The sequence below is a fragment of the Scardinius erythrophthalmus genome (genome assembly GCF_964197995.2).
Source record: "Scardinius erythrophthalmus genome assembly, chromosome: 7".
Taxonomy (NCBI): Eukaryota; Metazoa; Chordata; class Actinopteri; order Cypriniformes; family Leuciscidae; genus Scardinius; species Scardinius erythrophthalmus.
In genome coordinates, this window is record NC_138227.1 from 8754309 (window position 1) to 8778822 (window position 24514).

At 38.1% G+C, this 24514-nt stretch overlaps 1 long non-coding RNA gene across 1 annotated transcript; it reads left to right on the top strand.

Annotated features, from left to right (window-relative positions):
* Window positions 1-2380: 2380 nt before the first annotated feature.
* On the top strand, window positions 2381-3482 carry LOC308693954. Its single transcript, XR_014030530.1, has 3 exons — window positions 2381-2517; window positions 2902-2942; window positions 3370-3482. It is a non-coding gene; the product is annotated as an uncharacterized lncRNA (long non-coding RNA).
* The last annotated feature ends 21032 nt before the right edge of the window (window positions 3483-24514 follow it).

The window sequence follows — 24514 nt, forward strand, 5'->3', positions numbered from 1 at the left end:
TAATCTTTTGGGGCTTTATTTTTATAACCTACAGAGAACGTCATCATCAGAGGTTAGCCAAATTCTAGTTGTGTTTGCCGCACAACAACCGGTCAAACAAATAGCCATGTTTGAACATTCCCTGCAGGTTATTTTGGAGTTTATGTTAGGTTATATAAACTAATTAAAACATTGCATATATACCAATATGCTACAGAGATTATTCTAATGCTGAAATGTGTAATTTATTTATAAATAAAGTATTTAATGCTCATTGCTCGGACACACTCGGTCTCTCTCGCGCACTGTCGAGCGCGCTGGCTCGCGGCATTCGCCTCGCTTTTGTCCAGTCCGGCGCCTCATAAACACACACACACAGAGAGAGCCTACTCGGATGAAAACCGCTTCAGTGAGCTCAATTATAGTAACGCCGCATTTTTATTGACAGTAACGGCAACGGCGTTGTAACGGAGGAAACAGTAATTAGTTTGATTACTCGTTACTGACAAAAATAACGCCGTTAGTAACGCCGTTTATTTATAACGCCGTTATTCCCATCACCCCAGCAAACACAGAACGTTCCCCTAACGTTCCCTTTTGGTTCCCATTTGGTTATTTTTTTGGGAACCAAACAAGAACGTTCTGGGAACGTTCCCTGTAGGTTATTTTTAGGATCTATGTTTATAACATTAAGGGAACGTTCCCAGAACGTTCCCTGTAGGTTATTTTTAGGTCTAAATTTATAACCTAAAGAGAACGTTCTGGGAACGTTCCCTGCAGGTTGTTATTTAATAACCTAAAGAGAACCTTCCCAGAACGTTCCCTGCAGGTTATTTTTTGGTTTAATTTTTATAACCTAAAGAGAACCTTCCCAGAACGTTCCCTGCAGGTTATTTTTAGGTTTAATTTTTATAACCTAAAGAGAACCTTCCCAGAACGTTTCCTGCAGGTTATTTTTAGGTTTTATTTTTATAACCTAAAGAGAACCTTCCCAGAACGTTCCCTGTGGGTTATTTTTAGGTTTATTTTTTATAACCTAAAGAGAACCTTCCCAGAACGTTCCCTGTAGGTTATTTTTAGGTTTAATTTTTATAACCTAAAGAGAACCTTCCCAGAACGTTCCCTGTAGGTTATCTTTAGGTTTATTTTTTATAACCTAAAGAGAACCTTCCCAGAACTTGCAGGTTTTAGGTTTTATTTTTATAACCTAAAGAGAACGTTCTGAGAACGTTCTCTGCAGGTTATTATTTTAATATCACTTACTATTAACAGGCAGATTCAACTGACAAGTCGTCAGTACGGTCCCCTAAGGTTATAAGACAACCAACAACGTTCAGATCTATTCGCAATAACTTTTTATTAATGACATTTTAAATTATGTTATATATTTTAATTCTATATGTTAAATGCTGCGTGACTTTGAAGTGTTTTAATGCGCATGCGCGTGATCAAACACTGGAGCACGTGCGCTGCGCGAGAGCAGATGGAAACGTCATCGACAACTGACAAACAACAAAACTCCCGTCTCTCGCTGTTGGTTTCACTGCTTTCAGGTAAGTTTAGACAACAAAATCTCACAAATAATACACACAAACGCCCCTGACACATTTCTTACGTGTAATTGACACGCTTCTGTTAAATATTTATTTAAAAAAAATGGTTTTATGTCTTTGAAAAAGTCCGTTAGCATCTATGCTAGCTAACCGTTTTCAAAAGACAACGTTAGGCCTAAGTTACGTTAAGTTGAGGTCTTATTTATGAAAGTTTGGGTTTTTAAACACATATTTAGTGTAGATAACAGTTTTTGATAGTTTTGCTGGTAATTTGTCAATGGGAAGTAAGCTAATTTATTTAGGCTAACCTAAAATAATGCACTGTATTGTTAACTTAATCAGTGACGTCACTTACCAATATTGCTAAAATGTGATTTCAGAATAGCGAGAGAAAAAATAAAACTCTACAACAAGGGGTGAGTTATTGTTTAATCATGATGATAATTCCATATGCATTTATTTCACAATATATTATCTTAAGATTTGTATTTATCTTTTATGCATTTCACCTCTGTTCTAGCTTGGTTCCTTGTAATAAACCTATCACATGTAATATTTTTGGCTCTGTGACAAACAGCATGTTATGTTCCTAGATCATCATGCTGTGATGGCCTGCTGCACTCCCTGTCCAAGAAAATCTCTATGAACCATATGACTAGTAAGCAAAACCACCTCAAACATACAGTGCACTGCTGTTCAAAGGTTTGGGGTCTGTAAGATTTATGCTTTTGAAATAAGTCTCACATTTTAAAATCATTAACCCCAAGTTTTTTCAGTGAGATTGTCCTTGAGAAGCCTGTAAGCTAAATAATCAGCTAAATAATAGGCGACTAATACAATATTATAATGGTCATAGTTATAATAATTCATTTAACTATTATGATAACATGATATCCTGATGATTACTATATTTTATTTTATTTCTTTAGGTCTGTTTTGAATTATGTTGGCCAATGAGACTGACACCATACTGTCCAACTCAAAGGTATTTATGTATTTTTTTTTATTGATCAATACTGAAATTCTTTGTACTTTTAAATGCGGTTCAGGGGGTCGACAACTTTAGGCAGTTATTTTTCACAGATTTATTTATTTAATGTTTATTTGACAGGGACAAATGCATAGAACATTGCTTTATAAAAAATACAAAGTAGATGCCATGCATACAGGTTTATAGCCATGACTAATTTGCAACCCCTTGATATCTTGGGCAGCTGTGGCTCATACTCTTAGCCTTTAAAAATGTTTGAATTGATATCCCCAATGCAATATCAGGGGGTAAATATATCAGTAGAGTTCTTAAAGTTATGGCTTTGCTCTTGTTACCAGATGAGATAAAATCCCTATTGTTTGGCCCTGTATTCTTCAGGACAAGACCTTGATGCCATCCACAGTCAGTAGATGAAGAAGGTGAGTTTAGCCGAATTAAGTTCTCTTTCACTTTTTTTTTACAGACACGTGCAGGCAAAATGAAGTCAAAATGGCGAGTTTCCTCTTGTCTTGTGTTTTAAACAGAAAGAAAACGGATGCGTGTCATTTATATTAGTTCTGCGCATTTGTCTTAAAGGGACAGCAGCCTAATGTACCCGCAGCTGTTTGTGTCGCCAATGGTGATCAAACATCAAAAGAGAAAATGACTTGTAGCTTTAGCAAAGATACATTAATTTTATAGTTATTTTATTTTTACACTGAAGACTTATTTTACATTTTGATAAATCAATTTCTGTACCTGATAAGTTAGATTTAACTGAAAAACATAATGCACTGCTTATTTCAACTGTGTTTTTCTTCTATTGTATTTATCTATGCTTGTTATCTATTGTAATTTTCTATGCAGGTTCACTCCTCTACAAAATCCCCCCAATAGGGGTTATGCGGAGCGCCCAGCGGTTGAACCGGAAAGAGGTCTAAGCATTTCCGCTTTTCACTTCCGTACACATCTGCAGCGGTAGGTGATCTCTGAGTTTACTGTTAATTTTTGCTTATTACACTAAAATTCTTACTTCTGTTTTAATTAAAATGTCACAAAGGCTAAAATATCAGAAAAGGGAACATCCGAACAGCAGTTTTTGTTGTGTGCCGGTCTGCTCTATGTTGGGGAAAATGAGTAGTACAAATAGGTTCTGTACTCATAAAGTGACGTCAACATCAGCAGTAGCATTCGCCGTCAGGCAAGTGTTATTTAAATAAACTCCTGATGTACTTACAAACTTTCCAATGCCTCGTTTAATGAGTACAGAACCTATTTGTACTACTGTAGTAGTTTGGTACCATTCTGGGCATTATTAGTGGGGTAATTTACCAGATACAAACCTGGAGCCGTTAGCGCATGCACTAAACCATACGGCTGATATCTCTAAATAAACTCTAAATTTTTCAATATCGTGCAGCACTAATATTGAGCATATCTTAAAGGGGTGGTTCGGGATTTTTGACATCGGACCTCATTTTTAAGTCAGCCTGGTTGTTATTCATCAGTGGAGACATTTTTTTTTTAAAATTATCCAGTCCTTATATTTGGATAGTTAGCCGATGCTAGGCTAGCGCGAGTTAATGGTAGATGTTAGCCAGCCATTAAAAACCGTTTTACCCACTTCACAGTGCACCAAACGCAAATCAATTATATCACTAGACTATCGATGTATATGTCCGTTGAGAGAATAATGTTAGAAATCAAACTTACCTTTCATCACATTGCATTAGTTATAATTTGTTCCCTGTAATCATAAGCCTTGTCTACAGCAGCAGCGGAGTGATATTGATTACCTAGGCAACCGAGTGAGCCGGTACACACATGTACTACACACACTGTAGTGCGCGTCTGTTCTGTGTTTACTTTTCGCCGCATTACTAACTGGAGCAAAGTAAAATTCCGCAGCTGCTGAGAAACTAGTTCCTTTGGGATCATTGAGATGAAAGGTAAGTTTGATTTCTAACATTATTCTCTCAACGAACATTTGCATCGATAGTTTGGTGTTATAATTGATTTGCGTTTGGTGCACTGTGGAGTGGGTAAAACTGTTTTTAATGGCTGGCTAACGCATCTACCATTGACTCGCGCTAGCCTAGCATCGGCTAACTATCCAAATATAAGGACTGGATAATTTTTTTAAAAAAATGTCTCCACTGATGAATAACAACCAGGCTGACTTAACATTGAGGTCCGATGTCAAAAATCCCGAACCACCCCTTTAAAGTGAACCTGGAATGATAATTTGTGATACCAGATGAGATGTATGTATGATAGATTTTGAACTGTACTATTTTTTTTATTTCAGGTTCCAGCGGAAGGCATCAAGGCATCAGACGTTGGCCTGGACAGATGCACCTGTAAACTACACCGACCTTTGCTTTTGCATGGATGGCTGATTATTACCATGTTCTGTGAGGGTTTCATTATAGCAAAACTGAGCACCTGTGACAGTGGAATTTGTAGGTGTAAAGTCACAGAGATTAAAAAAAAAAAATTGATAGCAGTTTCAAACTTTTTTTCACTTTCTTTCTCATAAACAACACAGCAGTTACAGGTTTTCAAATTCTTCATTGGAGGTGAGACTTATACATAAAAGGTAAAGCGAATTCGCAGGTCAGAGTTCACTAGACTTAAATATTATTTTCTCTGTTTTTTATTTGACTTCAGAGAGAGAGGCTTAATGGGTATCCTTACCCCTATATAAAACATTCCTTTTTTGATTTGTAGTCTGAAATAATAAATAGTGCAATATAAATAAATGCAATGTAGTGTTTTGAAATATATAAATTTTTCTATACACATTGATGCTGAAATATCTGAATAAATACATGATACCAGCAGCGCTCGTGCTCTCATATCTCCTACAGCTTGTGACACACAATCCCACCTCACTCTTTTCATTTGCTCCGGATGAATATTAATGCCATTACAGGGCTTGAATTTTGGCATGGGATTGTGTGTCCATGTAACACGTTGTCTTTTTATTTTCTTGTTAAATTTGCAGATGGTGTTGGGAGTTTAAATGTTTTGAGCGGTGTGAAGATTGGCACATTCATGTATATTGTATATAAATAAATACTTTTTCAACTTTTTAGCCAAAGTTATAGGCTACAGTTTGCAAAAGATAGTTTTAATTAAAATGTTTGTGCAGTTTTATTTATTGAAATATTTTCATGTTTGAAATATTAAATGTAAATTACTGTTCCTGAATACATTTTGCTAACGCTGTTTTTAATGACTTATTTTAGGTTGATAATTAAACAATGAATCAACAAAAACATGGATTGTGTGCTGATTTATTTATTTAATACAAACTGATTGATTTACTTATTAATGATAGTTTCTGTAAATTCAATTTATTGTAATAATATATTCATAGGATTCTTAAGTGTTTGAACAATAAACAATGTAGAATATGTTTGTAGACCTATAATTTGTGTACAGGCATATCAGGATGTGTAGACGTTAGGAGAACGTTCCGAGAACCTTCCGGGAACGTTCTGGGAACCTTTCGGCAACGTTCCGGGAACGTTCCCCTAACCTTCCGGGAACGTTACGAGAACCTTGCGGGAACGTTCTGGGAACCTTTCGGCAACGTTCCGGGAACGTTCCCCTAACCTATAGGGAACGTTCTATTAACGTAAAGAAAACTTTCCTGGCTAACCAATAGGGAACGTTCTTGGGAACGTTCTGGGAACGTTCTGGGAACCAAAAACTAACGTTCCCAGAACGTTCCCAGAACGTTAAATTGTTAGCTGGGACTGCTCAGTTGTTACTGAGGTTACGGAGTAGTTAAACTACTGTTACTGAGGTAAGATCATCTCTCCGATATTCACGTATATCTTTATCCTCGGTAAGAAGTGTCCTTTATTGTAATTTTTAGGGCTGTTCTTTAAACACACTAAATCTCAGCACAAAACACTAAAGACTAAAGGTGAATTTCATTTTATTCATCTCCATCACATCACATGACATGTTGCTCTTGTTTTTGACCCGCCAAACATTTACTGAAGCTTCAGTTACTTTCTAAACGAACATGGGTAGGCCTATTTTCAAAACCGCAGATATTTCTATGCGTTATGTGTGTAAGAGGAATTACGAGCCAAGCACGTTACGAGCACCTCCCGATAATGTAGAAACATGTTTAAAAAATTTGGGGAGTCGGCCCGACTTTCCCCAGTGTATAGGCTATCCCCTATTGCCAAATCATACACAACCATGTCACACGCTACTAGTATCGATGAGGCTATAGTTCAGTGGCTGCAACCATACAGTGTGTGCATACTGTCACACACACACACACACACACACACACACACACACACACACACACACACACACACACACACACACACACACACACACACACACACACACACACCTACCTCTCTCTCTCCCTCTCTCTCAAGTTATTTATGCTGAAAGGAATTGTTACTGTCCTCTGCTTTTCAACAAATCATTTGCACACACATTTCTGTCATTTTTCAATCTGATGCTATAGCTTTTGAAACAATTAGCTTTTAGGGAAAGATAGTAAGATAAAATATTTTTATTGATAGAATTTACAAACAGTGAATTGTTGGATGGAAAAGAAGCAGATAAAAGAGAACAGAGTCGATTCAGAAGGAACTGGCATGTAGGGAAAGATAGAGTTCATGGAACTATTTATGAACGCCTGTTAAGTCAAATTAAGTTGAAATGGTATGAAAAGTGAGTTTTAGATAAAATAAGGCATTGAGTATTATTAACAGGGATTAACATGATATAAAGAAAAGGAACCATGTTTCATTAAGTAGAATGGGAAAAATATATATATATTAGAGATAAAATAATGATTGAAATGACGATGTTAATACATTTTATTGTATTAATGTTATGAAAACAAGGTTATTTAAGAATAGATTGCATATTTTTGTAACAAGAGTTGAAGGTGCAAGCATCTAGGATAGCTGTCTGTGTAATTTAGAGACTGAGAACAAGATTTAGGGAATCTTGTGGTTTCTGTGAAACAGTAGAGATAAGTTGGACTGAGGAATAGCCTAATTATAATAAGAGATTTGCAGATGATGTTTTTGTAAAAGTTTGATTCTGATTGTAAAGATAAACAATAACTCGACTGGCTCCAAACAAAGAAAGTGCCAAAATGACACAAATTTAAAGAAAAGTCTGTGTTAATATGGGTTAGAAAGTAGATTAAGGTTAATATGATGAAGACTATGATTCGGCTATTGTAATTGAATTTGCAGCTGGGACAGTGGGGGAAAATGCAGAGAACTGCTTATCAGTGGCTCTGTTTGCATTTCCTGAATAGGACACACTGCTTCGGGGGTGTGAAGTAAGCTGGAGCTGTTTGAAAGCTCACGTGATCAAACAATAGGCAAGGTGACAGAAAGTGTTTTTATTGTGGTCAGCGGGGTCATTTTGCAGTGACTGTAAATGCCCACTCAGTACATGTATTAAAGGCAGGGTAGGTAGGATTTTTCTAAAAAAAAAAAAAACATTCCAAATTTGTTTAAAATGTCTTTATATACCAATAAATAATTAAAATGTAAGTACTCTGAAAAAGAGAGTATAAAAATCGAGTGTCTGTAGAATATTTCATTCACTCCCACCCCCTCCCTTCTGAGCTCCTTCCAAAGCCACGCCCCCAAAACACATGACCGCGCGACGCCAAACGCTCAGGCTCAGCTGGAAGACGCATTTATTACCTTAGACGAGTGGAGAGGAGCGCAGTACATGCAGTGACATCATGTCAGAACTTTATCACTATAAATATAAACAAATAAGATGGCTTTTAGTACTCACTATCAAGCTAGCATATCGATACTGGTAAAGTTTAAAATATATTTTGTTTGATTCGGTAATGAGCTATATTTAGGCTATAGGTAACAAGCTATATTTGTAAGGCAAAATTAAAAACAGGTTGCATTGATACACGTTTTTCCATTACCATCAGTTTAACTGTGATGGTGAATTTCGTGTAAGAGTCATAACATATATGGTGTTTTGCATGTAAGAGTTTCCATAATGAAAGCACTGTTGACTGACTCTGATGAGGACTAACGTTACACTCCGGTGACAAGTACCGCATCGTCGGTTCGAGGACAGGTCTGGGGTCGAGGGCGAAGCAGAGGAGGTCGTTCAAGAGTGCGGGCAACCAGGGTCCGAGGAAGTAGTTTTTGCCTCGTTTGCCTTCGCTGACTGCATATGCAGGTGCTTTGAATTTTGAATGCTCTTTCTCTGCCATAATTTTACTCCTCGTAGGTTCCGCGCCTCTCTTGCACTCCTCAAATCAAACGGGTGCGCGCGCATATGGACAGATCTAGCAACAGTGGTGGTAGCCATGGTTGCGAGAGTGAGTGACAGTCGCCCAAACCAATCAATTGTTTCGTTCCGAATGGAAATAATGAGCTGTGTTTATTGCAGATTAAAAGGTCTACAGTCACTCAATTTTTATACTCACTTTTTCAGTGCACTTACATTTTAATTATGTATTGGTATATAAAGACAGTTTAAACAAATTGGAATTTTTTTTTTTTATATAAAAATCCTACCCACCCCACCTATAATGTGGGTTTTTGAAAGTAGAACTGTTTTTTAATGACGATATTAAAGTTTTGTACTGAGAAAGAACTAAGAATGTGAATGCAGTGGTAAGGAAAGTGAAAAGAATGCGAGTAAACGAGGGAGAAAAGAAAGTTGATAGATGGAACCTTTGAAAGTTGTAAGAAGATTGAAAGATTTAAGTGTAAGGAATTCCTTTTGAAAGGAAACTATAAAAAGTACCAGTTGACGTAAAATTACAGATAAGACTAAATGAGTTGCAAAATATTTTAAAAGTACAGGTGAAGGGTTACAAATTTTGAATCTATTTCAAATATGCTTCCATACATAACATCATGGTAAAGAATATTGTATTTAGCGTTTAAGGTTGAGATAATGATTCTGCTCAGCAAAGTTGCAATTATTCTTATTTTCTTTAATGGCTCTTGGAAGTCCCAGTTTCACTCAGAGCCACAGCCCAGACATTGAATCGTTGGGCTGATTGGATTAGCACATATGCGTTTGAATGGTTATGCTGATTGAATTAGGATTGGCCAGACCCTCAGTCTAAGGTGTTACCTAAACCTGTTACATGCTTTGTTTGAATTTGTCTCCACCTTCAAAAGTCCCTCCTCCTAAAATGCCTATAAGATACCATGTAAAGTTCCCTTAGTTAGATAATGTTGGATTCCTGCAGCCACGTCAACGCGAATTCCTCAATAAAGAATAACTTTGTTTGAACATGATCCCAACGTCTCCTAGTTTTGCGTCGATGAAAGAAAACTTTCTAACAGAGATGTCAAGGCAAGGGTAAAAATTGCAGCAGCATCCTTTAAGGTCAACTCAGAGAAACAGAAACGCAAATGTCCTAGAGAAGCCAGTTGTTCTTACTGTGGCAAGCATGGACATTTTGGAAAAGAATGTAGAAAAAACAAAAATAACTTAAGACAAGTTAAAAATGTTATGCAGCTTTTACTAAATTTGTTTGCTACTTTGAAGCAACCCCTCCCCTCGTCATTGGACTCGTGGGTAAGCTTTTTGAGGTGTTAACCATTTGGGCTGTGATTGCTTAATCTCCCCAGTAATTTACAACAAAGATGAAAGACTTATTGACTGTCACAGCCTTTGTTTGGGGGACATTCAGTATACTCACAGCCTTAAATGTTATACCACAGAATAGTCCAGTCTGGCACCAATCCTGTATTATATGATGTCTATTAAGACTGATATTTCACTGGAGATTGGAAATGTGCCAATTTTCTCACACACTGTATACAGTGTGCACACAACAGGGACAGAATAGGACACACAGACCAGTGCGGAGCCCAGGGAAGAACCGAAGTGCAATAGGCCTCGGGGGCAAAACCTTGTGGTGAAGATTTCCTCATCCCCCCTTTTATCCCCACCTCACTGGTCCATAGGTGTCAAATAAATTAAGAAATAGGGAAAGAATGAAACAACAACAGCAGACTCGATAGACGATACAAAACGATACATCCCTAGTGTTTGAACAAATACTGCTCTGTCGTCTCTTGTTTTCTTTCTTACTCTGTGCAGATAAACTCTTGTCCCGAGACCCATATGCTACGACCGTCACACCTGCATATGAAGCCACAACCTCAAGACGAAAACTGCTGAACAAACTATCACAAAAGAAAAAAGAAAAAAATACACAACGCAGAGACCTACAGGAACTTCAGTCATCCATCAGAGAACTTGAACAAACTACAACAAGACATTGTTGATCTTTACACCATATGACTGAAGATAACTCTTTATGGTTCGGAAACCTGTTAGTATCAAGTGTGTCAACCAACAAATGACTCACGTCCAGCACAAGGAAATAACAGTTTTCAACCAGAATAGACAATTACTCGTAAGGACTTCAAGGACCCTAGTTGCATGTTATGTTTCTGTGTCAGCATGCAATTACAGATGAACAACACAGATCATGCTTGTGCCTGTAACTTTTTCAAGTTACAAGAATAAACTTTTAAGTGTACTTTGATAAAAGTTAGACTTAAAACCACTATACGATCAAATGACTTCTGGACGCCATGGACTTTCAAGACTTCCACTCTTATGTTACATGGTTTTCTGTGTAATCATTTAGTTTATACGACATTTTACACCCTGCGTCATATGTGTCAACAGTTATGGTTTTGAGAAGAACTATGACACTCATGTAAATCAAGGACACAACACAGAATAAGTTATATGTGCCTGTGACGATCAAAAGTTACAAGAATTAACTTTTAAGTGTTTAAATTTGTATATTATGTGAGTTTTTTTAAGAACTCTCAAACGGGGGACTGAAGGGTTACAAATTTTAAGAATCTATTTCAGATATGCTTCCTTACATAACATCACGGTGAAGAATACTGATTTTAGCATTTGAGGTTTTAATTTAGATTCCAATATAGACTGAGAAAGTTTTAATCAAATAATGCCTATGCTTTGTCTTGATTTGTCTCCACCTCTATGTAATCCCTCCCCATGGGAATGTATATACAATACCATGTAAAGTTCCCTTAGTTAGTCTTGATGATGATGAACTACAGACTTGGAAGAATAAATCTCTTCTTCTTATAAGATCCATCTCAAGTCTCCATGGTCTCTGCTTCGATGAAAGAAAACTTTACAACACCGGTCACTAAAAGGATGATTGTGTTTTGAATTAAACGCTTTGATAAGGTTTTAGATGATATAGAGAGACAAATCTAATGAATTGTAAGGACCACCCATTGGCCCAACGACGGAATCCAACGGCCTGGCAAAGGTTTAAAGAGTGTATGCGTTCCAGTGAAGTTCACTTAATTTATTGGAATTTAGTTTTAGTATTACTTTAGCTCTATGTTTAATCTGACTCCAATTTCAAATGATAATCAAATTTAGATCGTATTTCTGATTAGAAAATAATCATAAATATTGATTATGAATTAATTTAGATCTTTGATTATTCTGCTTATCCCATACTTTCAATTATTCGTTCATTACGGACCTAGTGTCGCTTTGAGACGTCACGTCGCGACTGCGCGCTCACGATCACAAACTAGCCAGTCCTGAAATAGTCAGAGGGTGCAGTGCAACTATTTTACCCTATGCAGCTGCGCACTACAGACCCATAGGTGTAATTTTTTATAATATTTGCAGCGTACAACATGCTAAGTCAGGAGATAGTCAGAAATCAGAAGGTCTTCCTAAGATGTGCCCCATGGTCCATTCAAAGTGCCTTCAGTTTGATCTACCCTGGACAGAGATTTGCGGAAACACACATTAATCTACTAAAATGAATGATTTCTAAAACTTCAGGATAATTCAAGATGTAACATTTATTTGTCAGGTAAAAATGTATCATGCGAATAACAGAAGTAAATTATTAAAAGCCATCATTTACTCAAAGATGACTCTAAAAGTAAGTAATGTTTTCCTGACAAAGACACAGTAATGTGTCAGGGCTTTCCAACCAGAAAGCACTGAAACATCACTATGGGGGATGATCCTGGTAAAGAATTCCAAAGTATGCTCTGTCCCCTTGCCTTAAATACCAGATCAGAACAAAAGGGGGTTATACAAATGTTGTTTAGAGTTGTTTGGGCCAATCCATGTACCCCAGGGGGGTAGCACCTGGTTTCTTGAGATATCGTAAAGAGATATCAGCCAGAGAGGAGATGCAGGATTCTCCTAAAGTTCTCAATCTTTTTCATTAAACCAATGACTGCAATGAAATTAAGACCATTTTACCAATCGCACTGCGACCATTAAAATGACACCAAACATGTAAGGGAAAAACAACATATTTACAAGATACACCATATGTGTTAAATAGACATTCTTAATGAACTTTCAGTGCCTTGAGGAGGGAGAGGGGGGATGAGTTTAAGTCAAACAAGGGGACAATGAGATAAGTTTGGGCAGGACAAGGTTCTGTGCTCTGTCTTTGTTATCTGCTGTCCAGGGTGCATTTTATGGCTTTATTGCAGGGTGAGTTTTGTTTTAGCAGGAAAATCAGTTCTTCTTACAGAATGATTTATAAAGATAATCAAAAAAAAAATCACAAGCAGAGACCGCAGCCTCAGAAGTTAGTATGAATCATAGAAGCAGATTGATAAACTCCTAGAGAAAACATTGAAGTTGGGTATTAAACTATGGCAATTGAAAACCTGACAACTAAAATTGAAATGAAATTTGAAACGTTATTAAGAACTAGAATTATTATTATTATTTCTTTAAGATAAAATAAACAGAAGCAGTGTTACAGGATTAACAGTTGCTAAATGTAAAATGTGTAAAAAACGCATTTGATTAAAGTCCGCGTGAACCGGAAGTTGCAAACGACTTTTCTCCAGTGCTGTGACGTATTTCCCAGTGAAACGGAATATTGAACAGAGGGCAGGGTTTTACTCTAGCACTCCTCCTCTCCATCTCTCGCTCATTACAGACTAACGGTTTGAGGGGAGTGGTTAGGCGTTTCCCAACCCAAGTCCTCAAACCTATGTCATCAGAGAAGGGACGCCATTCCAGACCGGAAGTAACTTTTCAGACTTTGATTAAAGATTACGACGGCAAAAAAGTTTTTTCTGTTTTTTAACTTGCACGGATTAATTGTTCACCACAAGACTAGTAATATGTGCTAACAAAGTAAATAGGGTCAATTTTGATTTCAGTTGGACTTTAAACAAAAAAGCTTGTTAATGTTGATTTTAAAAGATAAGCTTGTGATTTGCTGAAACGATTTGCTTATCTGAATTTGGTATGTGCTGTGACTGAAACTGCCACAGTTTCAGTGCAACAGAGACTCATTCTGAGTGGAAATTTGTAATGTCTAAATTACAATACATGTAATTTATGGAAAAGATGTCTTAAGATGGGCTAGAGTTAAAAAAAAAATGGTAGCCTAGATAAAGTCTGAAGTTAAAAGTTTTATGAGAATGCAGTGTACCAGTCCTGAATGCCTCAAGAGTCTCTCTCTCATTCAATGTCAGCTGAAAGCTGTTGTCTGAGCCTGTGTAAAGCACAGTGTTTCAGTTGAAAATCATAGATATGGAAAATGCTAAAGCAAATCATGCTGCAGGCAGTTCAGATTTAATAAATTTAGAGGACAATTTGTAAATGTTTTAGAGGTAAAACCGAATGATTTTAAAGAAGTCTTTAAAATAATAATGCAGACCTTAAATGATAGAAGTGACATTTTTGACTAGTTTATTTGTGACCCTGGACTTTTGGGTCTTATGGGTCTTTTTTTTTTACATCTGAAAGCTGAATACAAAATCTTTCCATTGATGTATGGTTTGTTAGGATAGGACAATATTTGGCCGAAATACAACTATTTGAAAATCTGGAATCTGAGGGTGAAGAAAAATCTAAATATTGAGAAAATTGCCTTTAAAATTGTCCTTTTCTATTGGCGATAGTGCTGCATCCATTCACAAAAATAAATGTTTTATATATTTAAAGGAGCTGTATGTAGGATTCAGCGACCTCTATCTGTGATGTTTCAGATTGCAACCAATAAGTTTACAAGCGCGTGCTGACCGTGCTCGAATTTATGAGCGAGCACTGTGCATATAATAGACAGTATATAAACGGCACTGTGGGTACCTTCCAGACTGAGACGCAACACACCGGAGAAAGCATCACAACATGCTGGAAACTCAGGTAAACTCCCACTGCAACGTTACAATAATAGGCTACTTTTATCAGCTTGACGTTGAACTAATGCTCCATGCTCGTACCATGATATGGAACCCCATCAACCGTGCCGAATTGTGCCACTGCAAGCACCTGAAGAAAATGTACATTCTAGGTTTGTAGATAAGGTTTCTCCACGATTCAAATGCCCTGCCGCTGTTGATCCGTGTTTTCACCTCACCCGAAGTTCATGCGATTCACGTTTGGCCTTACGAGCTTCAGCAGAAAAAAAAATGTTTTTTTGTTTTTTATCAAGATGTGGAGTTTGTGTTGGAGTCTGTGTTGTGCTAAGCAGGTCGTTTCTTAGTGTTATCAGACATGTCATAAGTTGCATAAATCATAAGTCCATGTCATAAGTTGCAGTGTCGTCGCTGTTGAGTGCAAAGTCAGCTAGACGAGGCGAGATGCTCGGGAGCGCGCGTGCAGGTGACATCACTGGATTTTGCGGTAAATCCGACCCGGGACCTTCACATAAAAATAAGAATACTTGCTTTCCGAGGTAATAGGAAAACCTGCAAAGTGGATCATTTTAATGTGAGATTACAACCACTTCACACACATGCAATAAAAAAAGGATTCATTTTAGTAGAAAAGTTACATACAGCACCTTTAAGGTGGGAAATTTAATAAATATCTTCATGGAACATGATCTTTACTTAATATCCTAATGATTTTTGGCATAAAAGAAAAATCTATAATTTTGACCCATACAATATTTTGTTGGCTATTGCCACAAATATACCCGTGCAACATAAGACTGGTTTTGTGATCCAGGGTCACATCTTAGGACCACTTCTTTGTCTGATATTAGCCTCCACCATGAAACAGGGCCGATGGCTCTGGCTTCAGAAGTAACAGTACACTGAATGTACGGTTGTGATCTAAATTCACTGACTATAATCTAAGCAGCTAGGTTGCTACCTTTAAGATGATTAATGAATTTAAGTGATTAAATACTGCTATTAACCTGTCTCTCTGTGTGAACACTGCAGTCTGAATGGCTCTGATGACTCTTTAATATGCCTTTCCTAAACTCCAGAAAACAACTGATTCTGTTGAGGAAAACTGATTTTGTGATTGTGAAAAAGCGGTTACCAGTGTGCATGAGGTGTCGACCCAGAGACGGGTAAGATTCTCCGATGGCCAGAGGGGGGACAACCTAAACCAGGGCTTCACTGCCACTGGGCACCTGCCCAAATAGAGAGGGGAAGTGTTTTATGTGAGAAAGGTATTATGCTGCGTTCCAGGCAGGTTTTTGAGCACGTAAATCACGACTTCAAACCACGACTCACGACTTTGTAGCGTTCCAGGCCAGTCACGCCAAACTACCTGTAAAGTTCAGGTTTACGTCACTTTAACATTTCCATGCGGCAATACACTTTCACGACATACTTATTGTTTCAGACACATAACATTGTAATACATAATCGTGTGTGTATTATTATCATTATTATTATATTATTATTAATTTGACTGCAACGTTATATTGTCCTAAAGTGTATCTCATCGTGTACCGCATGCAGAAACACTGCATCCATAGGGGCTGCCATTGTTGTTTTATATGGTTTCGCGGGCTATGTGACGCCAGAGCTCGTAACTGGGAGTACATCTATCTAGTACGAGTTCACGGGTGGGAAGTCACGGATTTGACTGCCGTTCCAGTGCACTTTCACGGGTATAAGGTTGGAAAAACACGGGTTACAGGTTGCCTGGAACGCAGCATTAGAGTTGAGCGGTGACTGTGAGGCCAGCAGCACCAGCAAATCATTGAGAGGGGAGATGAGCTGTGAGAAGCTACGGCAGTCTGATGTTTGTTTCCTTATGGGCAAGGAAAAATGTTTGATATTGAACTAGTTTTAACTCCTGAAGGTCGTTAGACATGGTGGTGGCTTAAGATGAGAACAGCTTGTGTGATGAGTCAAGAGAATTTTCTGGAAAACAAAGGTTTGGTAAATTGAGTATTTAAACTAAAAATAACCTTAGAAAAGATCATAGCATAATGTATTTTAGATTGTTGTAATGGTTCTAATTTGAGTTAAACATTTGTATTTTGACATTTGTGAACTATTAAGGGTTGATTATGACTATGATTATTTTACTGTCCTAGGAGGCTGTTGAAAAGATTATTTGTTTATAGTGAGAGAGAAAGAGACTGCTTGAGTGGACTCTGTCTGTCTTTCTGTTATCAGTCAGCCAAAGAAAGCTGAAGCAAAGTAATGAATAATGAACAAACATGCTTTGAAACAGGTTAAGACACTGTAAAATTAGATAAAGGCTACAGAAAAATGTGAAGCTTAAAATCTTATTATAAAGTTAATCTTTTTCGAGAAAATATGTAAATATAAAAGTATGAGTGATTAATAGTCAGGTATGTGTGTGTGTTTGAGGGTGAATGGACTTTAGGTCTTGGCAAGAGTTAGGTTAGGGGAGCTATTCTGTCTGAATAGTGTGTATAAATGTGTCATTAACCTCTGGAAAGAGTGTTTTAGCATTATAGATTGGTTAAGACAAATTACAAATTCGAAAGTAAGCTGAGGATTGTGAGTCAATCTGATGAGAAGGCAACACAGAACATAGGACAAGCTTTAAGTTGATTGATCATCGAGCTCTGTCTGTTAGTTATTATTTTGGTCATTTATGATGTGCAGTAGATTTGAATTACTTTCCGGACAGGTTTAAGTATTGATGTGTAAATTAGAATTGTGAAGTCGTAGATAGCCATCAGTCATGTGTTGAGAAAATGTTATAGATTTGATGGCAACAACAAAGTGACACTTTGGTTAAGTTAATATCAAATTATCCAGAGAGCCCCTCACATTTATGAATATTGTGAACAAAGGAGGGGAATGTTGTTTGGCTGACATTGACACACCACAACCTGAACTGATAGAAACAATTGATGACTTTAAAAAATGTTTGTAGATGACTGAATTGCGAGACCAACAACAGGCCTGAAAAGCAGGATACGCTGTGAGATTCGGGGCCGTTGCCTTAAAACAATTTGATAAGAAGATGAAATTGTGGCTTTAACCCCCTGAGGTCGGCTATCGTGCCGGTGCGATAGGCTCGTTTTTTTCCTTATCAGTGCAAAAAAATTATAATTTTTTTTTACTTTTTATCTTATACGCTTGTGTTATACATCAATCGATCCTGTTAAGTGTGTATTATTTTTGTGTATACTAACAATAAAAACAAAGTGTTGTGCTTTTTGCCAAATAAAGAAAAATAAACATGATGCGAGTTCTGCCTCCTCTCTGTCAGTGTAGTCCATTCTGAAACGCGTCCAAAAATGAACCATAACTCAGCGAATACTCAGTCAAACAGGCATACAGACACACAGGCATGAAGCTTGAATTCTCTTCTTTTAAATGAAGTTATTTTTATAAAAACCAAACATTCACAGTTTATGTAATATGTATGCAAAGAGAGAGATGCCAGTTGTTCTCATCACAGCTAATTAAGTTTTAATGTGCTCCGCCCACGAAGAGCGCCCGCTATTCAAACGCAAATGTGAGGCGATCCATAAAAACCTGTGAAACGCCCACATCAGCTGGATAACACACACCGCGAGTTCACTTTCAGACTTATGTACTTTATGATGCTGTGAGGAATAATACTATCTTGATAATAATCCTGCAAAAATTTACCTCAGAAGTTCTGGAAGTATCATTTCGAGGAGCAAACAGATCCCGCTGAGGAATAGGTCAGTTCTATTTGCTTTGTTCTAATCTGAATGAATGAAGGCACAGATGCGTGCTGTTGTGGAGCTACTACAGCTGGCAAAAATACTGTTTAAATATGAATCGCGTTTCTATGAATGAATGAACGCACAGATGCGTGCTGTTGTGGAGCTACTACAGCTGGCAAAAATACTGTTTAAATATGAATCGCGTTTCTATGAATGAATGAACGCACAGATGCGTGCTGTTGTGGAGCTACTACAGCTGGCAAAAATACTGTTTAAATATGAATCGCGTTACTATGAATGAATGAACGCACAGATGCGTGCTGTTGTGGAGCTACTACAGCTGGAAAAAAGACTGCTTAAATATGAATTGCGTTTCTATGTTTGAATGAATGAATAGCTTTTACCAAACTCTATTGCTATACTGAGATGAGTAAAAATCGACTACAAAATCGGATAGATTATAAAGTTTTTACTGTAAAATACTGCCACATCAAATAAGCTTATAATGTTGCCAATTTCTTCTCATATGAATTGAATTACGTATGATAAAATGTATACTTTAGTTTTTACAAAGAAAGATTACACTGGAAATATTGTTACAATTTTAAATGTTGTTTTAATTGTATAACCTTTAAAAAAAAAAAAAAAATATATATATATATATATATATATATATATATATATATATATATATATATATGCGAGATTAAGACGCGACGAGATTTCTCGTCGAGGTGAAACTTTGTCTCGTGAGTTGTTGTTATGTCAGCGTGATTGAGCATGAGGGTGAAATTAGTATTGAAGATGCCCCTGCCACTTTTAAATCATTTGTGTGCCGTGCCAATCACACACACACACTCACTGTCCCTCGCTCACTCACTCACTCACTCCCGCGCGCACACACGCACACTCACTGTTGCTCGCACTCTCACTCATTCGCGCACACTCACTCTCGCACACACTCATCCCGTCGTGGAGGACCGTTAAAATTAAACATGCTAGTCTTTCTGTCGTGATGTCCTGAAGCATTGCAGACGTGTAGGTTGTCGCCCACTATGACACACTATACAAAATGAAACGATCGAATCTTGCGTCCCGACGCCCGTTGTCCTTTACGAATCTCCACGAAACGGATCGTGCCAAAATCGTGCTAAAATAGTGTAATCTGAACCGGGCAGGTAATAAACATTTGACCTATCATGCAAAGAACCTATTAAAGCACTAAGACATGGGAACAGTATCTAACATTCACATATCACAAGTCATATCGACATCGCAATATTAAACAATGTTATCGCACATCCCAGCTTTTCCTCATATCGTGCAGCCCTAGTTACTGCCCAAAGGTCTCAAATGCTGCCAGAAATCGTCGACATGCTTTCTTGAAAAAGAACATGACCATAATCTTAGGCTGTTCTGTGTAGTTAATTTATCTCTTTTTCATGCTTGAAGAAAAAGTTTTGAAGTTTTGAGAGAGCAGTACTTTGATTATGGATAAACACTTACTGTTTGCATTTAAAGTGTTATTTCAGTTATTTATATTTATTTTATTTATACTGTTTAATTTTTTATGCTCGATTTGTGGAAAGGAGTTAGATTTCTCATGTGAAATCGTACAGGGGAGAAGCCAGATGGTAGAGTTTATAGCAAAACATTTTGCAGTGTTTGCATGTCCTTTACTGCATAGAATTAATTAAAATAGAAGTAAAATAGCATTCATTACAAGTTGATTTCAAAATGCACCTAACCTGTTTTGCATTTTGTGATTTTCAGTTGAATAAAAGACTATTTTCCATTCATATATTTCATCATTAAGGATTTCTTAAAAATTGTGTAAAAATCTCGTCTTGTCTCGTTCTCGTGAACCCAATCTCGTGTCTCGTCTCGTCTCGTGGAGTAAGCGTCTCGTCACACCCCTAATATATATATATATATAAGGATAGATGTAAACAAAATCTTAAAAGGTCATCATAAGTCTTCTCTTTAAATAATTTTATTATGCTTTATTAGTGACACATTTGGGAAGAGAATATATTCCAAATCTGAAAATACAGTATGAGAACAATCAACTGCGCAATTACTAGAAATGTTTACCTTGGATATTGTACAATTTGCAAGCACAATTTGTGGAAAAAGCACTGTGAACCAGTTATATATATATATTGTCCTTGCATTCTTGTGGCTCAGTCACACACCTGAATGAATGGCTCGTTACGTATGCAGCCTCATTATGCAGGCCCCATTGTCTCCTCAGGTGTGAATCACGCCCACCCGCATATGGCCTTTCCAAACAAAAAGTGTTTTACAAGATTTAAATCAATGTATTGTGTTATGTGAATGATTAGGCAGGATGATTTTCACATCATTTTGAAGAAAAAACTCTAGGCAACGACATACATTTGTCAAAAGTCTTGTTGTCACATATTTAGTATGTGTTTTGTGGTTGTTATTTCAGAAACTTTAGTTTTTAGTTTTTTCAAAAACCATGCATAAACATTATTCTCTCAAAAATACAAACATGTACATGCAAGTCACATGTTCACATATTATAGTAGCCCTGTTTGTGCTAAATAGAGTGTAATTACACCTTTGTCATTAATATGTTTATAAGCAACTGAAAAAAGCACAAATGTCAGGGCATGTCAGAACATCTCAAGGACCCCAAAAACCCCTCAGACCCCAGAGGGTTAAGTAATATTTTTGTTTCAGAGGCAGAGAAAGATGTCTAAAGGAAATTTGGCTGAAGGACAACGTTTGGGTTAGCAAACTTTATCCAAACAAATGTTACCAAATAAATATTAACAAATATTGCAGCTCTCCTGTAGCTCAAACAGTAGAGCGTTGGCACTTGTAACATCAAGGTCATGGGTTCCGAGGGAAAGCAAGAACTGATAAGAATGTAATTGTGTACCTTGAAATGTAAGTCGCTTTGGATAAAAGCGTCTGATAAATGTAAGAGAATCTTATTATGTTAAATTGATGCACGAGATGAGATGCACAGGTGGGATCTGTCTGTAAGTGTGCAAATAACAAATATTGTTTCAACAGGAAACGCCAGGGCAGACACGGCAGCAAAGGCCATGGCATGACAGCAGACAAAATCAGGACAGAATGTGCCCTATAAAATAACGGCTTGGGATGAAGTTGGCTAAACATCCTGGCCTGGGCTATTATTGTGGCAGAAAGAAACAGTGCCTAACCTTGCGCAGCTCCTAACTTAAAATTTTCATTTTTGCAGGATGTCAGGATGGATTGCATCAAACAGAACTGATTCTGTTCCAAATGTATAATGTCTGTTCCAGTTGCTTTGAATGTTTCTATGCCTGATGCTGTTTTGTTAGTTGTTTTTGTCACAACAGTATATAATTTATAACATGTAAAAATATTCACATTAAAAGGCAATTGCTGTTTACCTTGTACCGTTTACTTTAATATAACTTATTATTTTACACAATTACAACCACATTTTATCCAAAGTGACTTACAAATTAAGAGAACAATAGAAGCAACAAGTGCAGTGACAAAACACAGTTAGTATAGCACAGTACACATATCTTTTTTTTTTTATTATTAAAATAAAGATTTAGTATTATTGGGTCAAGTGTTTATGAAAAGATGGATCTTTAGCAGTTTCTTGAAAATGTGTAGAGTTGGGCATTCCACCAGCAGAGAACAGTCCAGGGAAAGGTCAGTGAAAGTGATTTTGTGACTCTTTGGGATGATGACACTACAAGGCGCCGTTCACTTCCAGAACACAAGCTTCTAGAGACACATAGATCTGAAGCAATGAGTTTAGGTCTTGCTGCAGCATCTGGATCAGTTGCAGAGGTTTGACTGGTGCTGGAAGGCCTGCCAAGAGAGCATTACAATAGTCCAGTCTGGATAGAACAAGAGCTTAGACAAGGAGTTGTGTGGCTCCGATAGGAAGGGCCGGATCTTTCTGATGTTGTATAAGGCAAATCAGCAGGATCACAGCAAATATGGTTTGGCTGAAACCATAAGCAGTTCGGTCTTGGCAAGGTTGAGTTGAAGGTGAAGGTCATTTTCCATTAGCTAGGCTGAGATGCGAGCAGCAACCGTCAGATCCTCTGGCTGGAATGAAAGGTAGAGATATGTGTCATTAAGTCATGTTTCTAAACGACAGAGCCTAGTTACAATACAAAAAAAATAGATGGGTGGAATCTAACACAATCGTGGTCTTACTGTAACAAAACCAAACCTTGTGCAGCTACTGTGGCCTCACAAGGATCAAATGAATATTCACATGGGAAAATATACAGTATAAAACTAATTAAATTTTCTGCCACTTTTAGTGCAATCATATGGAGAAGACTTGGCCATTACGATATTTTAAAGTTACTTCTTCTTACCTTGTCTAAAATACCTTGTTTGCCATGATCATCTGCTTTCCATGTGACCTGAAATCAGATGATAATTGTTTACAACTACATTTACACATGTCAGAATATGTTCCACTGGGACAAAGCACAACTTCAACTGACTATGATCTAGAAGCTAAGCAGGAAAGGCTAACTGTGATGTTTTGAGCTGCCATGCGATTTTAGCTAGGCTATAGCAAAATGATCAATGTGTGGCGACGTTGACAGCAATCTCCTTTGCCCTGTCAGAGCGCTGAGAAATTGCGTTACGCGCTCCGCCGCCGTCAGGCGATCGGAGCAGCTTTTCGTTTCGTTCGGTGGGCGCACCAGGGGTCTCGCCGCCTCGAAACACAGCCTGTCCAGATGGATAGTGGACGCTATTGCAGCTGCTTATGCGTCTAAAGACCTGCAGTGCCCACTGGGCATCAGATCCCACTCTACTATAGGCATGGCCTCGTCGTGGGCTTGGTCTAGCGGAATTTCCATTCATGACATTTGTACAGCGGCGGGCTGGGCCTTCCCCTCTACATTTGTGAGATTTTATAATCTAGAAGTTCCCGCTCTGCAGGCTAAACTTTTATCAGTCTAAGTCTCGTATAGCCCGGCCCACTTCTGTGCGCGGCCTACTGATGTGGATTTAGCTCTCCTGGTTGAGCTGTACATTTCAGGGGCTGTCAGCAGAGCGGCTGAGCCGCTTTATACTCCCCATCGTATGCACAGGTACTGTGTGACTGTGTGCTTATGTACTTGCGCTAGCCATCATATTGGCCACCTGGCTCACACTTTTGGTGTTCCCGGGAAAATTCCCTGGACTCATTCAGTGGATGCTGGGCGCGCACGGCGTTGACAAGGGAGTTGGCGTTGACAAGGGAGTTCCCGCAGCGTAAGCTGCTTACGCAATACGAGAGAACCTCTCGTAAGAGAACGTTTCGGTTACCTAACGTAACCTCTGTTCTCTCTAGAAGAGGGAACGAGTATTGCGTAACCCGCCGTGCTCGCGCCACGAGCTCATTCGCTTCAAGCAACAAAAAAACAGAGATAAGCAGCCCTGAGCCTCCTATTTATACGCTAAGCCACGCCCTTTCTGGCGGGCAGTGACGCACGCGTGAGGGCGCCCTGCGCCCTCATTGGGCGTGACGTCACGCCAGGCTCAGTGATAGGCTGCTGCAGTTGCCGCAGGGCAGCCAATGAGCGCGCTAGTAAGCTTGCTCTAGGTCTGCGTGCTGCTGCACTGCGTTGACAAGATTACAAAAATTAAGGATAATTTTTTGGCTTCATATCTCGAGAAAAGATGACTTTTCCCGCAGCATAAGCTACTTACGCAATACTCGTTCCCTCTTCTAGAGAGAACAGAGGTTACGTTAGGTAACCGAAACGTTTTCTTGTACATTAGTTAGTTTTATATTATAGTAGGCTACACCTGTATGACTTCTTATTTTCCTTTTTGAAGTAGGCTACTTTTTGAACTCCATTATTGTGCCGAGTTTTGACTAAAAATAGAATCCATCTTGCAAGTAGACTGAGTCATGCTAGACTGAGCATGCTTCAGACTCGTGGTGTGAGCGGAGCGAAATTGGAGGGGGAAATAGGGCGACGCTCCGTCCTTTTAAAAATGCCGCTCTGCGCTCTGTCCAAGATCCCCGCTCGCTCCCGCTCCACTCCGCTCACATGCTCCACAATTTTCTATGAAATACATATGCCTACACTT